This window comes from Pan paniscus, chromosome 2, assembly GCF_029289425.2.
Source record: "Pan paniscus chromosome 2, NHGRI_mPanPan1-v2.0_pri, whole genome shotgun sequence".
NCBI classification, from domain to species: domain Eukaryota; kingdom Metazoa; phylum Chordata; class Mammalia; order Primates; family Hominidae; genus Pan; species Pan paniscus.
Genome location: NC_085926.1, coordinates 34,629,449 through 34,646,290, shown reverse-complemented (window position 1 = coordinate 34,646,290; position 16,842 = coordinate 34,629,449). Strand labels below are relative to the sequence as shown.

General features: G+C 35.6%; 2 long non-coding RNA genes across 2 annotated transcripts in view; one reads left to right on the top strand and one right to left on the bottom strand.

The window, feature by feature from the left end:
- Nucleotides 1–2,891, bottom strand: part of LOC134729885 (uncharacterized) — a 28,778-nt gene extending 25,887 nt beyond the window's left edge. The window contains exons 1-2 of the long non-coding RNA XR_010111412.1: nucleotides 2,773–2,891; nucleotides 1,698–1,820 (exon numbers count right to left, since the gene is read on the bottom strand). This is a non-coding gene — a long non-coding RNA (uncharacterized LOC134729885). The remainder of the gene's footprint in view (nucleotides 1–1,697; nucleotides 1,821–2,772) is intronic.
- LOC134729886 (uncharacterized) overlaps nucleotides 1–16,586 on the top strand; it is a 123,548-nt gene extending 106,962 nt beyond the window's left edge. Inside the window, exons 2-3 of the long non-coding RNA XR_010111413.1 lie at nucleotides 14,812–15,005; nucleotides 15,844–16,586. This is a non-coding gene — a long non-coding RNA (uncharacterized LOC134729886). The remainder of the gene's footprint in view (nucleotides 1–14,811; nucleotides 15,006–15,843) is intronic.
- Nucleotides 16,587–16,842: the final 256 nt, after the last annotated feature.

Sequence of the window (16,842 nt, the reverse complement as noted above, 5' to 3'; positions counted from 1 at the left end):
ACCTATCCTTGACCTTTGAAAGTTTGATTTTTTTTTTTTTTTGAGGTGGAGTCTCACTCTGTCACCCAGGCTGGAGTGCAGTGGCACGATCTCGGCTCACTACAACCTCTGCCTGCTGGGTTCAAACAATTCTCTGCCTCAGCCTCAGCCTCCTGAGTAGCTGGGATTAGAAGCACCATGCCCGGCTAATTTTTGTATTTTTGATAGAGATGGAGTTTCATCATCTTGGCCAGGCTGGTCTTGAACTCCTGACCTTGTGATCCACCCACCTCGGCCTCCCAAAGTGCTGGGATTACAGGCGCGAGCCACTGTGCCCAGCTGCAAGTTTGATTATTAAATGCCTCAGGGTAGTCTTCTTTGTGTTAAATCTGCTTGGTGTTCTATAACCTTCTTGTACTTTCTCTAGGTTTGGAAAGTTATCTATTTTTATCCCTTCAAATGAACTTTCTACTTTTATCTCTTCTTCTACCTCCTCTTTAAGGCCAATAACTCTTAGATTTGCTCTTTTGAGGCTATTTTCTAGATCCTGTAGTCATGTTCATTGTTTTTTATTATTTTTTTCTTTTTGTCTCCTCTGTGTATTTTCAAATAGCCTCTATTCAAGCTCACTAATTCTGCTTTATCCATTCTGCTATTAAGAGACTCTGATGCTTTACTCAGTATGTCAAATACATTTTTCTATTGCAGAATTTGTGCTGCTTTTTTAAATTTTCAATCCCTTTGTTATATTTATCTTATAGAATTCTGAATTTCTTCTCTGTGTTATCTTGAATTTCTTTCTTCGAGTTTCTTCAAAACAGCTATTTTGAATTCTCTGTCTGAAAGGTTACATATCTTTGTTTCTCCAGGATTTTTTCCTGGTGCCTTATTTAGTTTATTTGGTGAGGTGTTTGTTTTCTGGATGATGTTGATGGTTATTGATGTTTGTCAGTGTCCAGGCATTGAACAGTTGGGTATTTATCATAGTCTTCACAGTCTGGGCTTGTTTGTAGCCATCTTTCTTCAAATGGCTTTCTATGCACTTGAAGTGACTTAGGTGTTGTAAGCTAAGCCAAACTGCATTAGAGGGCACACCCAGCCCAGTAACACTGTGGTTCTTGCAGACTTGTAGAGATACTGCATTGGTGGTTTTAGATAAGATCTAGAAGAATTATCTGCATTACCAGGCAGAGACTCTTATTCTCTTTCCTTACTTTTCCACATAGATGATGTCTGTCTCTCTGTCCTGATTCAGGTGACACAAGCCCCCACTGTGGCCACCATCACTAGGACTGCACTGAGTCAGACCTGAAGCCAGCACAGTACTTAGTTATTGCTCAAGGCCTGCTGTAACCACTATGTACCTGCCACCTATGTTTGCTAAGTGCCTAGGGCTCTGCAGTCAGCAGGTGGCAAAGCCAGCCGGACTTATGTTCTTCCCTTCAGGGCAGTGAGTTCTCCCAGGCCCTCCTGCATCCAGAGATGCTATCTGGGAGCCAGAAACTGGAGTCAAAAACCTTAGAAATCTACCTGGTGCTCTATACTACCATGGCTAAGGCCACTCTTTCCTGCCCTTCCCACAAACCAAGGAGTCTCTCCCTGTGGCTACCACTACCACAGGCCCACAGTGAGTACTATCAGGCTACCACTGATGTTCACTTAAGACCCCAAATCTCTTCAGTCAGCTTGTGGTAGTTACTGCTAGGCCTGACACTTACCCTTCGGGAAAGTGTGCTCCCCTGTGGCCCAGGGCAGGTCCAGAAAGGCCATCCAAGAATCAAGGCCTGGAACTGGGGACACCAAGAGCTTGGTGCTTTACCCCGCTGTGGCTGAGCTGGTACCTAAGGTACAAGACAAAGTCTCTTTTACTTTATACTCTGCCTTTCTCAATTAGAAGGAGTCTTTCCCTATAGACAACACAGCTAGGAACATGCTGAGTCAGACCTGAAGCCAGCATGTCTGTCTCACCCATAGCCTAGGGTATGTATTACCTGGGTATCAGTGCTCATTATTCAGGGTTCAAGTGCTCTTTCTTTAGTCGGCAAATGATGAATCCTGCCATGACTGCTTCCTTCCCTTTAGGCCCAGAGTGTGTCTAGAAGTGTCATTCAGGAGCTAGGGGCTGGGATGGGGAACTTCAAGTCTCTTCCCAGTGCTCTATTATACTGTGACTGAGCTGGTATTCAAGATGCAAAACAAAGTGCTCTTTACTCTTCCCACTTCTCTCCTCAAGAAGGAAGAAGTCAGTTTTGTTCCTGCGAACTCTGCTGCTTGGTGTTGGAGGAGGGGTGGTGCAAGCACTCTCTTAGCTGCCCCAACTGGTGTCTCATTAGGATATGTGACCCCAACATCCACTGTCTTCATGCCCAGGACAGTGCTAGGACTTACCTTAGAACTGTAGTCCGTGTAACCTACACTGCCTTCCAAGTTTGTTTAGAACCCCAGAGCACTTTAGCCCCTGGTGGTGAGGCTTGCTGGAGCTCAATTGCTGACTGCTGGGATTGGCAGTTCTACTCTGGCTGGGGCTGGTCTAAATGCTCTCTCCATGAGTGGGCATCCACTGAGTTCAGGCTGGGTTTGCTTTCCACTGTGACAGGGCAGCAAGTTCAATGCACTGTCTCACAGGCACCGAGACTTCCCTTCCTCAAATACACATATTCTCCATGCCACACAGTCATAGTAGCGCGGATGGAAGAGGGGTGGCATTAGTGATTCAAAATTGTTTTTTCTATCCTCTTCAGTGCTTCTTTCAGTGATATGAATAAGTTAATACCAGGTACTGTGATTGCTCACCTGAGTTTTGGTTCTTATGAAAGTGCTTTTTTATGCAGATAGTTGTTAAATTTGGTGTTCCTGCAGGGGGGATGATCAATAGAGGCTTCTATTTGGCCATCTTGCTCAGCCTCCCCCATCTGTTGAAATAATTTAAAGTGGACTAAATAAATGGAAAGATATTCCATGGTCATGTATCAGATGACTTAATATTGTTCAGATGGTAATATACCCCCAAATTAACATACACATTCAATGCAAATCCCAGCAGGCTTCTTTGCAGGAATAGGCAAGCTGATTCTAAATTCATTTTGAAATTTAAGAGATCCAAAATAGCCAAAATAATGTTGAAAAAAGAACAAAGTTGGAAGACTCATACTTTCTGATATTAAAACAGATTACAAACCTGTAGCAATTAAGAAAGCATAGTGCTGGCATAAGGATAGACATATAGATGAATGGTATAGTAGTGAGAGCCCAGAGACAAACCTTGGTTTTACATTAAATTGATTTTCAGAAAGATCGCCATGATAATTCAATGGGGAAAGAATAATCTTTTCAACAAATAGTGCTGGGAAAGTTTATTCACATTCAAAACAGTGAACTGAACTCCCTCTCCACATCATACAAAAAAAATTAACTCATGATCATTGATCTAAATGTAAATCCAAAACTCTAAAGCTCTCAGAAGAAAATACAGGAGAAAACTTTCATGACTGTTAGTTAGGCATACGCTTTTATATAACAGAATAAAGCCAAGCAACAATTTTAAAAAATAGGTAAACTGGACTTCATCAAAATTAAAAATATTTGTGTTTCAAATGATACATCAAAAAGTAAAAAGATAAATCATAGAATGGTGAAAATAGTTGTAAATTATATATGTGATGCGACTTGTATCTAGAATATATAAGAATATTACAACTCAATAATAAAAAGACAATTTAAAAATTTCAAAAGATTTGAATAAACATTTCTCCAAAGCAGATACATAAATGGCCAATAGACAAATGAAAAGGTGCTCAACATTGTTGACCATCAAGAAACTAATCGTGCTGTAGCATTTTAATTTACTTAATTTACATTTATCTTAAGCAGAAGGAAAGTCATAACCTCTTGGCTCTTCCTGAGAGTCATGAGATCCCCCATCCCAGTCCGTAGCTCCTGGATGACATTTCTAGACACACCCTGGGCCAGAAGGGAACCTGCTGCCTTGAAAGGAAGGAACCAGTCATGGCAGGATTCATCATGTGCCAACTAAAGAACACTTGGACCTTAAGCATAAAAGAAATGTAAATTAAAATGCTATAGCTTAAAAACACGAGGATAGGGTTATACATCAACCCCACCTTTCCTTTCATGTTCTAGGATAGAACTAATGCTTTATTCTTGTTAGGAGAAAGTATACTTACACATTTGATGCTTTTTTAAATTTAAGGTTAACAACTAAAGACACACACACACACACACTCCACATCATTAGAGAAAAATTTTACAAAAATCAACTTAAAAGAAGCTGGAGAATTAAACAAAAAAACATCATCTGTTACTGATGGTGTAAGTCCAAATATATCTGTGGTTATAATTCATACAAATGGATTAAAATCACCAAATAAAAATTAGGGGTTTTCATATTATAAAAAATGATAGAAACAATAAACCAATGGGCCAGAGTAGTACTGAGTCAAGGTATATGCTACTTCCTGGAGAAACATCTGTAAGAAATCTAAGAGGAGAGTTTAAAATACAATAATGAAAAAGATACATCTTATAAATGAGGCATCCCCAACCCTGGGAGCATGGACTGGTACCTGTCCATGGCCTGTTAGGTACCAGGCAGCACAGCAGGAGGTGAGCAGCTGATGAGAGTGCATTACCACCTGGCTCCGCCTCTCAGATCAGCAGGGCATTAGATTATCATAGGAGTGCAAACTCTATTGTGAACTGTGCGTGCAAAGGATCTAGGTGGCATGCTGCTTATGAGAATCTAATGCCTGATGATCTAAGGTGGAACAGTTTGATCCTGAAACCATCCCCACCCCCACAATGCCCCATCCCCCCTCCCCATGGAAAAATTGACTCCTAAAAAACCAGTCCCTGGTGCCAAAAAGGTTGGGGACCACTGCTGCAGAGAGTGAAAGAAAGTGAATAGAAATAAAGAGCATAACTTTCTGAAAATAAAAAAAGATGAATAAAATCAGATATGTTTGTTTGAATATATTTCTATGTATGAAAAATCATTTAGAGATAGTTACAAAATGTCATTACAGCAAACTCGAATAAAATAATAAATATACTATTTAAAATAATAAATATACTATTTTGTGGATGGGAAGACATAATGTGATAAAAACATAAAATTTCTAAATGTTAAATAATATAATCTCAATATAATTCCATTCAAAATTACACAGGGGTTTTCATGAAACTTAATAAACTCAACCTAAAATTCATAGAGAAGAAAAGCCTCAAGAATAACTAAGATATTACATGATCTCACTCATGTGTGCAATCTAAAATCTCGGCCAGGCATGGTGGCTCATGCCTGTAATCCCAGCACTTTAGGATGCCGAGGTGGGTGGATCACCTGAGGTCAGGAGTCCTGAGGTCAGGAGTTCAAGACCAGCATGGCCAACATGGCGAAACTCCATCTCTACTAAAAATACAAAATTAGCCAGGCATCATGATGGGCACCTGTAGTCCCAGCTACTCAGGAGGGCAAGGCAGGAGAATTGCTTGAACCCAGGAGGTGGAGGTTGCAGTGAGCCGAGATTGCACTACTGCACTCCAGCCTGGGCAACAGAGCGAGACTCTGTCTCAATCAATCAATAAACAAATAAATAAGTTGATCTTACAAAGGTTGAGAGTAAAACTGTGATTACCACAGCCTGAGAAGGGTAGAGAGGAGGGGAACATTGTTAGAGGTTGCTCAATGGGTACAATATTAGATAACTAGTTAGGAGGAATAAGTTCTAGTACTCTATGGCACAGGAAGATGACTACAGCCAACAAGAATGCATTGTATGTTTCAAAGAGCTAGAGGAGAGGATTTTCAATGTCCTCAGAACAAAAAAAATAAGGTGATGGGTATGCTAATTACCATGACTTGATCATTACACAATGTATGCATGGATCAAAACAACATATTGTACCCCATCAATATGTATTATTCAATTATTGTGTGTCAATTAAGAGAATAGGAACTAAGATGTATTTGAAGAAGGATAAGGCAGGGGGAAACTTATCCCAGCTATAAAACCTTTTTGCAAAGTTTTGCAAAGTATAACAAAAATCCAGAATAATGAAAGCACAAAAATAAATTGATTGGTAGAATAGAACAGAAAATTCAAACTAAGACCTATCATAACTAGATAGATGAGAATTGACTTTATAAATTATGGATAAAGTATATACTCTTCAGTATATTGTGCTTACATAATTCTATCCACATCGAAGAAAAGTAAAATAACTACTTCACGCAGTACAAGGAATTAAATTACAGAGAGAATAAATTCCATAATTTAAAAGTTTAAAACTTTCAGAAGGGAATGTAGGACAATATCTTTATAAGCTTCACGTCCTGTAGGAATATTTTAACAAAACACAGTAAGTAATCATAAAGAAATAAAATAATACAATTAATCTCAATTAAATTATTTTTTTGAATAATATGAAACACCATAAAGCAACTGAAATGGAAAGTCACTGATTGTGGCTATTCACATAAAAGACAAATGTTTATTCTAGTATAAACCCTTTTGGAGCCAGCTGAGCTGGTTAGAAATTGTGCATTACTTAAACCTGAGCTTGAGCAAGTAGCTTACTTTTTTAGTACTTCAGTTTTCTTATCTGTAAAATGGAGTTATTACCTACCTTAAAAGGTTGAGACAATTTATCTCACTCATATATCTAAAATGCTCAGAAAGTACCAGGAACGAAGCTCAATAAGGGTTAGCTATTACTGTTATTATCCAGAATATATAAATTCCTACAGATCAATTAGAAAAATATAAGCAGTCTCAGTTTTAATATAGACAAAATGACAAATACACACACGAATATGCTCAACCCTCCATAATCAGATGCATACAAGGTGAAAGAACACTGAATTCCCAGTTCACAAATCTTTAATTGAATTAAAAAATCAGGCCTGAAAATACCAAGTGCAGGATCACAATTTATAAAATATAGAACTCTGATATATTGGCAGAAGAAGTATAAATTGACACAATATCTTTGGAGAGCACTCTGAGAACATGTAATAAAGTTGGAAATGTGCATTAATAACCCATAAATTCCACATCTATAGCCATAACTTAGAAAAATTCATAATTTACTAAAGAAGATATATTAACCAATACCAATCAGACTTGAGACCACCTAACTGTCCATCAGTGAAAGAACAGATAAATAAATTTTGAAATATTTACATAATAGATTTCTAAGCCATGATGAACATGAATTAAATATGGTAAATCAATTTTGAAGACAGTTTGGCAGTTTCTTACAAAACCAAATATACTCTTACATTAAAATCCAGAAATCATGCTCACTGGTATTTACCCAAATGATTTGAACTTGTGTTGATACAAACAACTGTACATGAATATTTATAACAGCTTTATTTGTAATTGCCAAAACTTGTAAACAACCAAGATATCCTTCAGGAGGTGAATAGATATAGTGTGTGCATTCAGAAAATGAAATATTATGCAGCACCAAAAAGAAATGAGCTATCAAGCTGTGAAAAGACATGGAAAACCTTAAATGCATGTTACTAAGTGAAAGAAGCCAGTTGTAAAAACCTACATACTATGATATTTCCACTATATGACATTCTGGAAAAGACAAAACAATAGAGGCTGGAAAAGGAGCAATGGTTGCCGGGGATTTGAGGGGCAAGAGGAAGAGATACACAGGCCCAGCATAAGGGATGTTTATGTCACTGAAACTATTCTTTATGATACTGTAATGGTGGATGCATAACATTATGCACTTGTCAAAACCACAGAACTGCAGATCACAAAGAATGAATCTAATATAAACTACAGACTTTAGTTAATAATAATGTATTAACACTGGTTCATCAATTGTAAAAAATGTACCACTCTGGTGCAGGATTCTGATGAGAGGGCTTATGAAAACCTTCTCTAGTTTCTGCTTAATTTGGCTGTGAAGTTAAAACTGCTATAAAAAATATTTAAAGGGGAAAAAATAATAGAATGTATAGAATTCATGTATGGATTTGAATAAATCTCAAAATGTAAGTGAAAATAAACTGCAGAAATCTACACTAGAGTAAAATTAGTATTAGAAAAATTGAAAATATGCTATTTGTTGTTTGAATGTATACTTATTAAGTGTAATAATATAAAATCATGCAAGGCCTAAAGAAGTATCAGGTTTCAAGATGATACTTTTTTCTGGAAAAGAAGAAATATGGAATTAAGGAGTGGTACTTAGGGGTCTTCAATTAAAATATGTAGTATTCTCATTCTTTAAAAAATCAGAAGGACATATAGAATCATAAAATATTCCTTAAATTGTTGTTAAGAAGATGAAATAAGACAATGAAAGTGGGAATTCTCAAATTGTGCCTGACACAAATTGACACCTTATTAAATGCTCTTCCATGATTCTTGGTCCGGTACTATTTCTTTCAGGTCATGCTTCCTCTCTCTGAGGCCTCTCTGCCTCTGCCTCTCTGCTTAAGGCAAAGTGAAAAGTTGGTTTAATGGAAGCAGCAGGGACCTTGGAGGCAGCCAATCTGGACTTGAACATCAGGTTTGCCACCGACTATCTCCATACCCTTGAGCAAGCCACTTAATCCCACAAGTCATTCTAAGATGAGAAGGTTGAATCAGGTCATGGGCAACATCCCTTCCATCTTTAATAGTCTATAGCTCTGAGTTAAAACAGTTGCACAACTGAGCTTAGGGGTTCCCCATTTTAGTAGGTTACAGTCATTCAAAGGACATTGATTACCTTTCAAAATAGTTTCTATAACTTATACAGTATCTTGTGGTATTCTCTACAATAAATTAAACATCTCTGTATTTCAGGTCAGTGCTGTGAGGAAGATAAGGCATCTGCATTGACATGGGAATCAACATGTTTGAGGAGTGTGCTGTGTCTATTGAACATGATCAATTGAGTGATGCATCCACACCATCCATCACCAGCACCAACATCCCCCTTTCCTCCTTATCCATTTTTTCTTTTTAGCTCTTCACATCTTCTAATATACCATATTGTTAGGTTTTTATCACGTTATGTTGGTTTTTCTCTTAGTAGAATAATGTAAACACCATGGAAAGGGGCTATTTTTGTCATTATATTCTCCCCAGGTACATAGAAAACTATCTGGCATAGTACATGCTCATTAAATATTTGTCAAAGGAACGATTATTTGTAGCCAACTTCAGATTAAGAGAGGTCCCAGGTCCATCTACATTTATCTACATTTTAAAGATCCCTTTAACTTCTATCCATGATCTCTGCCCTGCTCTTATCCCATAAGCAAAGCTTTAATTCTTGCTAAATTGTATTCTCAAAACGTCATGTATTTACCTTTTATGGCATTTATCACATCCTGCATTATATTATAGTTGTGTCATCTTTTCTGTAGTAGAGACTAAGCGGAACTGGGCCTAAGTAATCTTATTTTCTACCCAGCATATATGTCACAATATATGTTTTTAACTATGGTATTGCCATTGGCATCCTGTCCTTCCGCACTCTTTCTTCCTTTCTCTCTCTTCTGACATGTACTCAAATGGTCCCATTCTAGATGAATCCAATCACCCTCTCCACTATCCCAAATTTTAAGTTGTACTAAACAAAATATCATAAGCATATAGACAGTGGCCATTAAAAAGTCTTCCCTGTAATCAAGTGGCAATTTATTTACAATCCCCTGGCCTTGACCCTTCTCATCTTAAAAGTGCCTTTCAAGTTTTCGTGCTTTTCATCAAGGTTCCTAGCCCATCCAATCTTTTGTTTCTCAGTAAGTGACCTTGCCTCCTACTCAGCACAGGAAATTGATTCTCATGGAAGAATATTTGTCCAGTACAAATTCCATTTGCTTCCCATCCCTATCCGTGAAATCTTATTAATGTCTGCATTCACTTTCCTTCCCTTCTCTAGAATGCCTTCTCTCTTTTCCAAGTAACCTGAGGTCTTTGAATAAACCCTTCCTAAGCCTAGGATATTATTCCATCCATTATTTCTTTTTTTAAATTATCTATTTTATTAATTTTTTATAGAGATGGGGTCTTGTCATTTTGTCCAGGCTGATCTTGAACTTGTGGGCTCAAGCAATCCACCAACCTCCATGGGCCCTTCACTGGAGCCCACAAATGTGATCCAACTTCTCTCAAATTGAAAAATAATGCCTTCTCTAAATGTTCCAAAATAGAGCATTATTAGGAACAAATAAATATCTCTTATTACTGAGAAAAAAATGTAAAATGCCAACAAATAAAAAATAAATACCAACAAATTATCCAAAATACAAAATGTCAACTTCTCATCTTTTACATGTTTATTTTTTTCTCATTGTTAAAACAATGCAGCTGGGTGTAGTGGCTCACGCCTGTAATCCCAGCACTTCGGGAGGCCCAGGCGGCAGATCACTAGGTCAGGAGATCGAGACCATCCTGGCTGATATGGTGAAACTCCATCTCTACTAAAAATACAAAAAATTAGTCGGGTGTGGTGGCGGTCGCCTGTAGTCCCAGCTACTCGGGAGGCTGAGGCAGGAGAACAGCGTGAACTGGGAGGCAGAGCTTGCATTGAGCCGAGATTGTGCCACTGCATTCCAGCCTGAGCGACAGAGCGAGACTCCGTCTAAAAAAAAAAAAAAAAAAAAAAAAGTATCCATTCTAACTAATGTCAGGAACAAGACAAGAATTCCTGCTCTGGAAATGGTAGCTAGATACTTATATACAAGATGGGAACAAGAGGTATTAAAACAAAAAGTGAGATGCAAAATAATCAACTTGCATATGAAATTATTATATAACTGGAAAATGCAAATAAATCAACTATAATACTATTAGAACAATGAGAAACTTATAAAATGGCTTATATAGATTTAATATAACAAAATGAAAAACTTTCCTAAAATAATGGCCAGGTAGAAATTATAAGAAAGAAAAAAACCTGATTTACAATAACTTTTTTAAAAAGATACCTTTGCCAGACGCAGTGATTCACGCCTGTAATCCCAGCACCTTGGGAGCCTGAGCAGGCAGATCACCTGAGGTCAGGAGTTCAAGATCAGCGTGGCCAACATGGTGAAACCTCATCTCTACTAAATGTACAAAAAATTAGCTAGTCGTGGTGGTGCATGCCTGTAATCTCAGCTAATCAGGAGGCTGAGGCAAGAGAATTGCTTGAACCTGGGAGGCAGAGTCTTCAGTGAGCTGAGATTGAGCCACTGCATTCTGCCTGGGCAACAGAGTTAGACTTTGTCTCAAATAATAAATAAATAAAATGGTACATTTTCTGAACATAAATATAGCAAGAAATCTATTGTATCTATAGAAAGATAGAAAGTAAGCTTCAAAATATTATAGAAGAACATAAAAGAAGAAAAATAAATGCAAAGCTATTTGAGTAGGAATGCAAAATTTTCTACAAATTAATCTGTATATTCAGATGTAACAGAAAGGTTTTGAAATGACAAAGTGTTAAAATTTATCTGATAAAATCATCACTTCAAAACATCCAAGAAATTCTGGAAAAAAATTATAAATATTAAATGGGAGTGAGAAGCTGTAAGAGTAATAGAATTTGATGCTAGAATAGAACAAAGAGATCAATAGAGTAGAAAATTCAGAAATAGACTCAAATACACATGGAGAATTTAATGTACATTGAAGGATTTGTTGCAAATTAGTAGGAGGGATTATTTAGTAAATATTATTTGAGAATAAAATTGGCTAATCATTTGCAAAAGAGCAGTGCATTCCTATCTCACTCTTGGAGCAAATGCAAAAAGCCCCAAAGAGTACATAGAATAATAGTGAGCACTCATGTACCCATCTTCTGGCCTAAATCATCATAACCTTGGTGGAAGCTTTCTGTGCCCCTCCCAAATCACATTCTCCCATGGCTTCTGAGAAGTAAGCATTATCTTAATGCTGGTGTTTAACATTCTCATGAATCCTTTTATAATTCCACAATATAAGTATGTACAGTATTCCCCCTTATCTCTGGTTTGCCTTCACAGTTTCAGTTACCCAAGGTACAGTACAATAAGACATTTTGAGAGAGAGAGAGGCTACATTCATCTAAGTTTTATTACAATACATTTTATAATTGTTCTATTTTATTATGTTTGTTAATCTCTTACTGTGCCTAATTTGTACATTAAACTTTACCATATAGTTGTTTGTATAGGAAAAATATATAGTATGTACAGGATTCAGTACTATACATGATTTTAGGCATACACTGGGGGTCTTAGAATGTATCCTCCACAGATAAGAAGGAGCTATTGTATTCCTAAACATTTTTTACTTTTATTTTTCATGATTAAAACCATATAAACATCACATTACATTCAACTTACTTTTTCATTTAATATAGTATCTGTAAGTAATACTCTGATTCATTGATTTTCACAGGTTTATAGTATTTAATTTTATGGCTACACCATAATTAAACCACTTTTGTGCTTATGGACACTTAGATTTCTTCTATTTTTAAATAATGTTTTTAAAAAATCATCAAACTTGTCTCATAGTACGTAAATGGAGCTTAATAAGTAATGTTCCTAGAAATGGAATTGCTGTGTCATACGGTGCATTCCTATGTGCCATAGGGTATGCAAAAATTTAAATACATTAGATATTATCAAATTACATCCTCATATTGCTTTTCAAAATTTATTACATGCAAATAAAAATCACATTGACCAAAAATGTAAATATAAAATATCAAAACTAAAGATGACACACAGGTAAACATGTTTATGGTAAAATGGGGATGGTGTTTTAAACTGTAAGTAAAAACTCAGAGCCCATCAAAGAATAGTGCATGTAATTATTAATAATAGAATAAATAAACTGGATAATATTTGCAGCATAGAAATCTAATTTACTATTCTAATAGCTTAAGAATAAAAAAGAAAATGTAATAAAAATGGTAAAAGAACAGAACTACCATTCAACACAGAAATCCTGTTACTTGGTATATACCCAAAGAAATATAAATTGGTCTACCATAAAGACACATGCACTCATGTGTTCATTGCAACACTATTCACTATAGCAAAGACATGGAAGCAACCTAAATACCCATCAGCAAAAGACCGGATAAAGAAAATGTGGTACATTTACACCATGAGATACTATGTAGCCATAAAAAAAAAAAAAAAACAAAGAAACAAAGAAACAAGATCTTGTCCTTTGCAGGAACAAGGATGGAGTCGGAGACCATTATCTTAAGCAAACTAATGCAGGAAGAGAAAACCAAATACCACATGTTCTCACTTATAAGTGGGAACTAAATAATGAGAACACATAGACAGAAAGGGAGGAACAACAGACACTGGGGCCTACTTGAGGGAGAAGCGTGGGAGAAGAGACCGAATCAGAAAAAATAACTATCGAGTACTATGCTTAGTACCCGGATGATGAAATAATCTATACACCACACCTCTGTGACACAAGTTTACCTATATAACAAACCTACGCATGTAACCCTGAACCTAAAATGAAAGTTTAAAAAATCATAAAAATCATAAAAGGCAATCTATGTAAAATGAAATCATTCAACAAATACCCATAAAATGTGCAGCCCAATGCAAAATTAGTTAAAACAACAAACAGATACCATTTTCATCTGTTAGGTTGGCAAAAGGTAAACATTGAATTGTAGACATTGTCGGTGATGAAAATGGTAAAAGATTCTCATGATTTGTTTCTAATGATTAAGAACTAGTATTTATTAAATGTTTATTATGTGATAAGCAGGGTCCAAAGTACATTATTATATTAATTTCTTATGTAATCATAACACAACCCTGAGGTAATTATTGTTATTGCCACTTTACCAATGAGGAAAATGAGGCATAACAAAGTAACTTTTCTATCATCAGATAGGATGAGAGCGAGCCAGGATCTGTAATGGAGCTATCAAATCTATGCATTTAGTGTATGTGTAAACATATTTGTGAGTATATATGCATATAATAATATATATAAAACGTATATTCTTGCACATATATTCCTATTTTAGTATATATCATATACATATTTATATGCAAATATATGTATAACATATGTATATTCTATTAAATATATTGTATAAATACAAACATTCATGCCCATTCTCTTATATGTATTTAGACAGTGCTCAGAGCCATACACAATAACTTGTTGACTTTTGTAACCTCTATGGATTGGGATTGGAATGTTTAGAATGGAGAAAAAGACTGTTATTATTTAACATTTTAATACTTATGGGCATGTATTACTTTCTAAAAGTTATTTTATTTATAAAAGCCTGATGCATTTAATAACATAATAAGGAGAAAAATATAGCTGAGAAAACATAAGCCTAGAAAGATAGAATTTCAGTTATCAAAGATAATTAATTTTTACATTTTAATGTATATTCTCATATATTGAACAAAATTTAAACAATTTAAACAGATATATCTTTAAAAGTTATATGTATAAATTTATATATATTTATATCTACATATATCTAAACATATATGTATATATGCTTACCTATGGAACATTTATAATGTGAATATGATTTATATATAAATAGATCACATTTGTGTATACAAATTCTTACCATTGTTACTGCTTTATGATCTATCCTAATTTATTTAATCATCGAGTGAATGAGTGGACATTCAGGTTGTTGAAATTCCCTTTCAACAGATATTTAGACTATTCCACCTCTACACAATAAAACAATACAGAGTAATGACAGCTACAAATAAGTTAAAAATGAAAGAGAAACCTCTACAAATAAGACAAAAGTAATTAAAAACTTAGAAAGTATTAACCAATTATCCCACATGTTACTTAATTTCAGTTGTTAGAAAATATGGCTTTGGAACCAGCAAGGTGTAAATGACCCTGTTAGCCCTATCAGTTCCTTGAAGCATTTCCCTTCAGGGGAAGGATGAGCGGGACGGGGAGGAGGAGGAAGAAAGAAGGAAGAAGACAGAAGAAGATCCAAAAATGGGCAAGCAGAAAGAAAACACTGGATAAACTTCAATTGTAAAGGTACATTTTACAACTTTTCATGCACATATTGCTTCACCTCAAAATTGCAATGCAAAATTTCTTAATAGAATTGGAACTAATTTCCTCTTCTCTCCTTTCAAAGTTCGGGAAGAAGATGGAGGGGCATCCAGTATTACCTGCAGTTCAATATTAAGCTTAGTGAAGCTTTTTCTATAGTACCTTTACAGAGTTCAGCAGCCTACTCAGAAAAAAATCTCCAGTTTTGTAAAATCCCTAAGTTTAGGACTAGTGGAAGCACTAAGAAGAAGCACTGTTTTCTTTTTTCTCCCGCAAAATAATCAGAGCGTCACTCTTTAGAACCTTATCTAGGAGAACCCCAGATAACCCAAAGCCTTTTATCTTTTGTCCTATCCTAATACTGTTCTAGATTTCTATCACAAATAGGAAATAGAATACAGAAATTTGGGGTATGCCTGGCTAACTGTACATTTGGACATTTCCACAAAGCCAGATTTGGGGCAAGTCAACGCCATTTAAATTATTTCAGCAAATTTAATCTCACTTTTCAAATTCTGATTTTTACAGAGTTATGAAGTCCACAGGAATCAGGAAATATGAGTTCTATAAAAAGTCACTTTGCCTCATCTCTCTGGACATTAATTTTCTCTTATTCAGGTGATAGAAAGCCCTGTCATAGACTAAAATATGTGTTATTGTTACTGCCTTAGCAAAACATGTGTCAAAGAGATATTCTGATTATCTTTGGGAGAAAGAATAACTGTGAGCCACAAAAAGATCAAATACTAAGAAGAGGCTTGTGTGAGTTTTATTTTAATAACAGAGTACTAGATTATTTGGACTGATTTTCTCATTGCAGACAATTTAAAAACTGGACCAGTAACATCTCTTTGAAGACATCTGAGCACTTTCACTTGGTGGTGAGGAATTGTTTACTTTAGATGGGGGCCTGACTTCCTTTTGACGGCATTTGCTAGTTTTGAAAGAGGCAATTTAAACAGTAAAACTGTGATTATGAAGAGTACTGAGAGGCCTTCTGGGGTACAGAAAATATTCTGTTATTTTGAACTCTGTCATGATACATGAGTGTTTGATATATAATAATTCATTAATATATATGTATGTTTTATGCATTTTTCTCTTTGTGCTATAGTGTAAAATAAAATATATTTTTAGAAAATTCTTTGGTATTTCTTTGATAAGAACCTCGTCAAGGCAATTGAGCTCCATGGGAGACAGAATAGGAAATAATTAGCTTCTGTGTTAAGCTGAGAAACAGAGAAAATGTCAAGTGAGCTACCAGCCAATCTCCCTCCCCCAAACTTTTGGGGTCATGGATATTGAGTTCTTCAAAAGGGAATTTTGTTTGTTTTTTCTTTTTTGAGAAGGAACATGATAGTTTAGCATCAATTATTTAAAAGTAGAGATAGTGGAACCCTAAAGGGGGAACTTGAAAGAAAGGAAACTAGGGTTGAATTCAATTGTACAGTAGGAAAATTATAGTTAATACCAATTTATTATATAATTCAAAATAGCTAGAAGAGATTTGTAATGTTGCCATCACAAAGAAAAGATAAATGTTTGAAGTGATGAAAATACCAATTAACCTGATTTTATCATTACACATTGTATACAGGTGTTAAATATTATTTGACCCCCAAAATATGAACAACTATTGTAAACCAATAAAAAATTTAAATAAATACAAGGTAATTTTGTCTTTTCATTTGTGCTTTCTAAGAAAGAAGATGATATTTTGCCATCAGGTACTTAAGAGTAGAGATGGCGGAACCCTAAAAGGAGAAGTTAGTTAGAAAAAGGAAACTAGGCTGGATTTTGCATCCGCAGAGGAATAATG